This window comes from Lycium ferocissimum, chromosome 4 (assembly GCF_029784015.1).
Source record: "Lycium ferocissimum isolate CSIRO_LF1 chromosome 4, AGI_CSIRO_Lferr_CH_V1, whole genome shotgun sequence".
NCBI classification, from domain to species: Eukaryota; Viridiplantae; Streptophyta; class Magnoliopsida; order Solanales; family Solanaceae; genus Lycium; species Lycium ferocissimum.
Genome location: NC_081345.1, coordinates 64517297 through 64524007, shown reverse-complemented (window position 1 = coordinate 64524007; position 6711 = coordinate 64517297).

Sequence of the window (6711 nt, the reverse complement as noted above, 5' to 3'; positions counted from 1 at the left end):
CACGAAGAAGAGATGGGAAGAACAAAAATGGAGAAAACGGCACCGAAGAGGATTTTTTTTTTCCCTGATTTTGTACTTTAGGGTTTATAGTGGTTGCGTCAAAGTGTTAAAAATAAAACTTTGGAGCAAAGTGTTAAAAGTAAAGTTTAGGGTCAAAGTGTTAAAAATAAAACTTGAGGGCAAAGTATTAAAAATAAAACAGAGGGCCAAAGTGTCAAAAATGGAACTATTGGGCAAGCTCAAAGCCCCTTAATCACTAATCAAATTTAGTCACCTCTACTCAATAATTAAAACTTGAATCACCTCCCTTCAATTTTAAAACTAAAAGATCACCTATAATTAAATGCCCCAAGAATTTACTATATTACAGTACATGTACTCTTTTGGATAGCTTGTACAAGCGTGTTCCTCACTAGATGCATATGGTATGAAGAAATTTGTTTTGAATATTGATTATCTTGATAATATCACCTCATTTTTTTGATATCATGCTTAATGTTGAGACAATTTTGTGATAATTCTGGAGACAGCATGGGCACCTCCATCTAGTTTTCATTAGAGGAACCCCTATTTTGGGTGTGTTCGGTACACGAAAAATATTTTCCTGGAAAATGTATTGTTGACAATAAGTGAATTTCTTACTTATATTTCTCATGTTCGATTGGTTAGTATTAATTAATTAATCTTCTTCACTTTAACAAGGCAAAAAATTTATTTGCAAAACAAACTAATTGTAGTAATTAAGTTGTGAATGACTTTAAACTGATAATTTAAAACACATACACAATTGGTAAATATATTCTGCAATTAAGAAAATAATATGTAAATATGCATATAATATTATTTAGGGTAGAACTGGCAAAATAACCCCAAAATTAATTAGGAAACTATTTTTGGCTTTGCAAACGTTTATTTTACTTTTGTTTTAAAATTCAAGAAATTTGACTAATTAATTAAACATACGGAGGGACAAAATTGAGTGTCAAGAATGGTTATTTGTCGCTAATTAAAGCAGGCAACAGCTTGTGGAGGATCGTCTGCATTCCAGTTTCCACCTTGGGGGAGTTGGTACCTCCCGCACACTTGCTCGTCTTTGTATTGTTTTCGTTAAGTAAATTGATTGTCGTAGATAAAGCGCGACACTAATTTCCTCATCTTTACTGTTGTTTATCTTTATTTTACCAATTTTACAAGAATTACTTTATCATTTACCAACTTTAACGAATTTATCCTGAACTTTGCAGGGATTATCATCAAGTCTCCGAAGACAACCGGGGGCATCATTCGGCTATACAGCCTCACATGTATAAGCCAGATGGCTACACTACGACTTTACTCTCCACTTTATTATTCACTTTACCTACTTTAACCACTTTACCCTGAACTTTGCAGGAATCAACATTAAGTCTCCGAAGACAATCGGAGGATCAACATTAAGTCTCCGAAGACAACCGGGGGCATCATTCGCCATGACTATCTGACCTCACATGCATAAGCCAGACGGCTACACTATGACTTTACTCTCTACTTTATCATTCACTTTACCAACTTTAACGACTTTACCTTGAACTTTACAGGAATTATCATCAAAACTCCGAAGACAACCGGAGACATCATCCACTTTACCACTTTATCCCGAACTTCACGAAAATCATTCATTCAAGTCCCCGAAGACAACCGGAGACATCACATGGCTATACGGCCTCATCTGCATAAGCCGAACGGCTATACTTTTACTTTACTCTCTACTTTACTACTTTACTTTACCATTCACTTTACTTACTTTAACGATTTTACTTTAAATTCCGCAGATATCATTTATCATCGAGTCCCGGAAGACAGCCGGAGGCTTTGTTATCATTACAGTCTTCAAATACAACTGGAGATATTCAGCATAAACATCGTGCATTCATTCAAGTCTCTGAAGACAACCAGAGACAACATTTGGCCACACTGCTTCATTTTAAGCCACACGGCTTCATCTTCACTTTCACACTTATATTTTATCATTTTACGTTCTTTATAAGTTTTACAGTTTCAATTTTGTCCCAAACTTTATTACTAATTTTGATGTGAATTTTAGTTTTGACAGAAAGTACAATCTACAGAGACATAGCACAACGTGGAACTTTATCTTACGCAGTGAACTGGGGCAAACTTGCTGAAGAGGAATATCAAACTCACAAGCAAGGGTCATGGATCTACTCTCGAACTCAATTCCGCCTACATCCACAAACACGTGATACGTAGGTTAATTTCTCTTTCATATCCGCCGCTAAAACTCTACTCAAGCAACTCCATTCGCAATCTTGTGTCCTTTCCTATATCCAGTCTCACCATTATCCAAACAGTAGCTTGGTAGCGGATTACGACCGCTTCTTTCGAACTACATACAGTTTGATTCTCACAAAACCCGTGATTCCTAGGCTATTCGAAATTTGAGGTTTGGTCATAAATCCTTCCGTCCCACAAAATTTGCCACCAATTCTCCTGCCCATATTTTTTTCAAATTCTTCTGCGTTCACATTTATTGGTCGGAACAAAATCGGCTACTTCGTCAACTTCTTCGCCCGAAAACTCTTACATCGTCTCCGGTCGAGGAGGGGCATCTGTTGACACCCAATTTTGCCCCTCCTTTATTCTAATTTATTTCTTCGGGCTTCTAAATTTATTGACAAGTTAAGTATTTTATTTTCACTACTATTAATATCATTATTTTCATTTCTTCACTATTACTAGCATCACTTTATCACAAATTTCAAAAGGGTTCGTCGTCACTTTATTTTTGTTAAATTAATTATACTTTATCAAGTCCTTTATTTTCTACATATTAATCATAATTTATCGTAGCATAATATATTTTGTATTAATTATTAAATTAGAAGCCAAAATAATTAAAATAGAGGAGGAAAGACCAATATCTTCAGCCAAATTAATGGCCCAAAATACAAACACAATATTCATTAATTCCAAACACCCATATTTTACACCCACAACAGCCCCCTAACAACCTACCTTACCTCTCATCCGCCAGCCCAATTACAAAAAAAAGAGATCAGCCCACAACCAACTCCACCCGTCCACACCAACGATCCAGCCCCCTACCCGCTTTATACCCGACCCGGCCCAATATCTTATTTTCTCCCTAAACCTAACGTATGTGATCAGTCCCTCTTTCTCTCCTTCACAGCCGTAGTCCGTCCTCTCTCTCTCTTCTCCTCCATTCTCATCCCTCTCCCCTTTGTGGCAAAACCTTGACCACCTTTAACCATGCACAAGACTTGTCTAACCATTTTTATCACAAATGTATAGCAGCCGCACAGTTCATCCGTTTGGACCCCTTTCCTCTTTCAACAAGAAGCCATATTTCCACAGCCATGGCAGATAAAGACAGATTCCATTTTTTGTATATCTCGTCAACATCCAATAAATGTCTATCTCTCTCTCCTATCTTCAACACTCGGGTCAACACAAATGGCCAAAATACTTTTTGAATTTTCTGAGAAAATCAAAGATTCGACTGTGGGATTCAAACGGCACTTTCAGCTTTTTGTTTGGAGCTAAAATTGTGAAATTCAAAATCAAAACCCTAGACTTCACCTATAAATATTGTCTTAATCGTTTAGCCAAAAAACAACAACAATCGGGCGACTACCGAATACTTTACTACATTCAACACTTTTCTACCTCTCCACTATTACTTTAAATCTTAGCTTTGTCCTAACTCCATTCGGTTTCATTTTTTTTAGCCGCGGAGGTCTTTCTTGAAAATATCGACATTCTTGGATCTTCACATTTTCGGGTAGTTTACTTCTAAAAAGGATAGTGTAACACCCCGTAAACTTGAACTAGGTGTGAATATATAAAAATCTAGTATTAAGATGATATTTTATCTATATGAATCCATTCTTGGTGTATTCGGGTGGAGGATGGTCGTTTTGAAGTCAAACCAATTAGTGAAGTTCTTAAGGCCCTTAAATTCGCCTAAGTTTTGGTAGGTCTATCTTATGGGCAATTTACATGAAAATGTGTTGTGAATTTGGAAATACTTCCTCAATGAAAGTTGTATATCTTTGAAATAGCTTTCCAACGGTAGGTCGCCCAGCCCAAACGGAGCTACGTACAAGAAGTTATACCCATTTTACCGAACACTATGCAGAATCGACACACGCTGGAATTCCAGGCGCGTGCGATAGCCATGCGTCGCGCGCCTATCGCACAAAAACCCCTTCTCTGAATATTGACCTGCAGATGGTCGTACTATGGCCATGCGTCGCACGCCCATCGCATAATAGGCCCAAATTCGGGTCAAAAATCAGGTTTACGCGTTTTAAGTTATATTTAAGCTTGGGGTTTATTTCCCCAACAACCCTAGTCACGAAAAATCACCCTAAAGTCAGGAAGAATAAGTTCCAAACCTCAAGAACCCTACAAGTAAGTTTTATAATAATTCTAGGTTGAATTCAAGTCCCTAATCCCTTTCTAACATCAAACCCATGATTCTTAATATGTTTTGTGATCAAAACCTAGGATTTGCAACATAATTCTTCCCAAAGTGATTCAAGATAGGGTTTGGGTGCTCTTCATTAGAAAAGTTATTTGTTAAACCTTGTTTAACAAATTAAGGTATGTCTCCTTTTTAAAAACCTTATTGTGATTTGTTTGTCTCTTTTGAACATACTCTTTCTATCGGTTCTTACGAACTTTTTTGGTTGTGGTTGGTATGTCTTATTTAAAAATCATATTTTGGCTATAAGGATGATTTGTATGTCTTCCTTTTAAAAATCTTATTTTGGATGTATGTCTCTTTTGAACATACTCTTTTTATCGGTTTTACGAACTTTTTGGTTGTGGTTTGTATGTCTTATTTTAAAAATCATATTTTGGCTATAAGGATGATTTGTATGTCTCTCTCTTACAAATTTATTTGAATGAAAGTCACCTTTTGAAACTATTGTTGAAACCCTAAATTTTATTCAAGATTCTGCAATGAATGAGGGAAAAAGTAATCGTTTCATGTTTCTTGAACCCTAAATTATGTATAAATGTTGGTTAATGTGTGTGAGGGGACAAACCCATATTAAACCTAAATCGTAACAAACCCTAGATATATGTATAAGTTATTATGGGTGTTTTTCTCTATGAAAGATGCTTACCAATGATGGTTAGGGGTTGGTAATGACACCCTGTGATAAATTGGGATATGGGAATATTTTATAAAGAAGTCATGCGTTTTCAAAACTTTGATTGGAATGACTCATTCTTTCGATATGACCTAACGAACCTTTAATGTTATTGATGGTGTGACTACTGCGAGATATTTTCAGAATCGGCTTCTATGCCATGGACCTTGTTGCTTGTGTTTGCCTAGCCATTCGGGAGGATGAATGGTCACCGAGGGTCTCATATTCCGGTGTGCTTACGCCTAGCCATTCGGGAGGATGAATGGTCACCGAGAATCTCATAGTCCGGTGTGCTTACGCCTAGCCATTCGGGAGGATGAATGGTCACCGAGAATCTCATAGTCCGGTGTGCTTACGCTAGCCATTCGGGAGGATGAGTGGTCACCGAGGATTTCACATTCGGGTGTGTTTATGCCTAGCCATTCGGGAGGATGAGTGGTCACCGAGGATTTTATAATCCGGTGTGGTCTTGTGACAAGGGGAACCCTATGGTGATCCCCGACGTGATTGATTCTGGGCCTCGTATTGGCATGTGACATTCTTATCCTATCATTGAATTATTGATGACTATCTTAATTGACAAAAGGATATTCGAAATGTAACTTGACAAAAAGGCTTTGTGAATGATTTTTGATATTTATTATCGAGATACATAAACTCGAATAACTCGTCTTTACGTTGATTTCATATGATTTTCAAGACTGATTCTTCATGTATTATTTTACTTTATTTTCGTATTATTCATTGTCCCCGAGGCACTCACCGAGTACTATACTCGTGCATACCATTGTTGTTTTGACGGTATGTTAGGTAACGGAGAAGAGCGTGTTCTTGATACTCCAGTGCGTGTAGGAAGGACTTGTTGTTGCAAGCGATTTGGTGAGCCCACGGATTCATTCGGGACACCCTATTGATTTACTTCTTCATTACATTAGTTGTCCAGGGCTTCGTCCCGATGATTGTGCTATTACATTTATCTTAAGCTCCCTAGTCTACATTTGTGGGTAGTTATTGAGTTATTGATTAACTTTGGGCACCTCATTATGTTTGACAAGTAGAGATAACTAAAGACTTCCGCTAATTTAATTCTTATATGCATGAATTGTTTACCTTTATTTTATAAACTCATTGAGGCGAATGTTGAACCCGGCGGGTTCGTTGTTAGTATTGTATTGTTAGGTTCTTCCGATGTTGTTCATGACGTCGGATGCCGGTCACGTCTGTAGGTGGGTTTTGGGGCGTGACAGATAGCCTCACAAAAAAAAAACAACCAACAATTACTCTATTTTCATTTCTGTTTGAAACTTTAGTTACTTTAATCGGGTTCGTTCGAGTTCGAGCATAAATCCGTGACGTTCACGCCCCATTTCACTGTACTAACAAAAGGTAATATCCGAGACTATTGCATTTTCTGATTCCTGAAATATATAGTGGTAATGCTTGTTTGACTTGTTAGAAACCATGTTTTAGGATATTACATTTAGCTTGTATGGAAATGTGTTGTTTGGCCTTGACAAATTTTATGGGT